Below are 1,817 nucleotides of genomic sequence, written 5' to 3'. Positions count from 1 at the left end.
TTCAGAAATATGGAGAAAAAGTTTGGGACTAGCGAGTTAAAACAATAAACAGAGCAGCAGAGTAAAATTCATTATAGATTAGAGGAAAACATTTTTTTTACCATGTGAATTCAGAAGACCCAGAACAGTTAAAATGTATTACAAGTTTATACTAAAGACATTGCATTGATACTTTTTTATATTCTAATATATATTTTAAACCTAATTGTTTATATTCCAATCCTATTTATTGGAATAAATATCAATTTATTTGTCAAATTATCAACTAATTCTAGTAAGTTTCATTGTGGGAAATATAAAATCAGCACATATAAATATAAAATATATAACTATATTTAATATAATTAAAAGGCACACGTTTTGCATTGTTCTGTTGTAGTTACTGTATGAAAGGCAACTCTGTTTTAAGTATTATTCCATTATCTCTGCCTCAGTGTTTGAAAGAGTTAGACCTAAAGCTTTACCATTTGTAGATTTACAGCATGTAGGCAAGGGGAAACACTGTGATTAAAACATTATCAATTTAATGCCTAATAATGAGGAGAAACATATGGACTTCTCCTGCAACTATGAAAATATTTGGTGATAAAAAGGCAGTAGTGTAAGTTCCTGCCTGGTTTGATGGTAGACAATCCAGGACATTAAGTAATCATGCATATGAACAATTTTTTCACCTTCTTGGCTTTAGTTACTGTTGAAATGGAAGGTATAATAAAAATTATATTTTGATAAAATACTTTCTAGTCTGAACAGTTCTGTTTGAACTGTTCATCTCTCTATCATCCCTTGTAACCAAGATTTGTTTTGTTCAAGTAAGACAATTTACGTTTTCAGGGTAAGATATTCTGGTTGGTCTGTTCCCACATGGAATAAGGGTAAAGGCTCAGGTAGACATTTGTGCCAGTAACACCTCATTTGGGAAAATGTCAGCTGAAGAAGTTTAGAAGTAGCTCTTAAGCAATGCTTACTTTGAATTCATTAGGTCCACAAAGCTAATTCAGTTGGATAAATAAGTACTTGAAAAAGCCATCACCTTTAGACCTATCTATAAATAATTGAGAGTACGATAAAATTCCAAATAAAAAGACTTGATAGTCATTGACAAAAAAAAATTTGCAAATGTGAGCAATCGACTGATCAATACAATTTTTCCAATATTCACAAAATTTTAGGGAAATAAGATCGATAGCATTGTTAGGAACAAGAAGGTTTCCTTGTTACAAGTAGGCACCTATAGATATAAGCCTGTATAAAGATTGCATCATTAACAACTTAAATTTAGAGGATACTACATGCATCAGCAGCACGTATACTCAAATTACAATACAGAGATTAACATGGCACTTGCAAAAGGATAATATGAAAGTTTGAGAAGTATTCCATATTTTTCATTCTTCAGATGCAAGAAATGAAAAACAGTTATTAAAAGGTTGATTACAAAATTACAAGTGTAACAATACACGTAATTCATATAATTAAATTTAGTTTGACATCAGTGTATTAAATCTTCAGCTCAGAAAGGCGTTTACATAGCATAAAATTTACAAAACTTCAAATTAGACAACATTGTCATTTTATCCCAAAGAAAAATAAAGACCTAGAAAAATAAGGAATCAAACTGTTTCTATATGGAATGCAATCGGAAAGGACACATTAATTAACCTATACATTATAAAGTAATGTAGAATTCAAAGTATATCTAGGAGAAAATAAAATAAATTATGAACATTATGCAAACATAGAATATAGAATATTTTAAAATATACTTTTTCAGACAAGCACCAGAAATATTTTACTTTCTGTACTACTCATTTCAA

The 1,817-nt window shown here is 29.5% G+C and overlaps 1 pseudogene; it reads left to right on the top strand.

Annotated features, from left to right (window-relative positions):
• The first annotated feature begins 1,292 nt into the window (after positions 1-1,292).
• On the top strand, positions 1,293-1,389 carry LOC122100507 (annotated as a pseudogene).
• The last annotated feature ends 428 nt before the right edge of the window (positions 1,390-1,817 follow it).

Source organism: Dipodomys spectabilis, unplaced genomic scaffold (genome assembly GCF_019054845.1).
Source record: "Dipodomys spectabilis isolate Male_0828 unplaced genomic scaffold, ASM1905484v1 ptg000581l, whole genome shotgun sequence".
In the NCBI taxonomy this organism is placed as follows: Eukaryota; Metazoa; Chordata; class Mammalia; order Rodentia; family Heteromyidae; genus Dipodomys; species Dipodomys spectabilis.
Note: the sequence above shows the minus strand (reverse complement) of the source record. Positions and strands in the feature narration are given on the sequence as shown.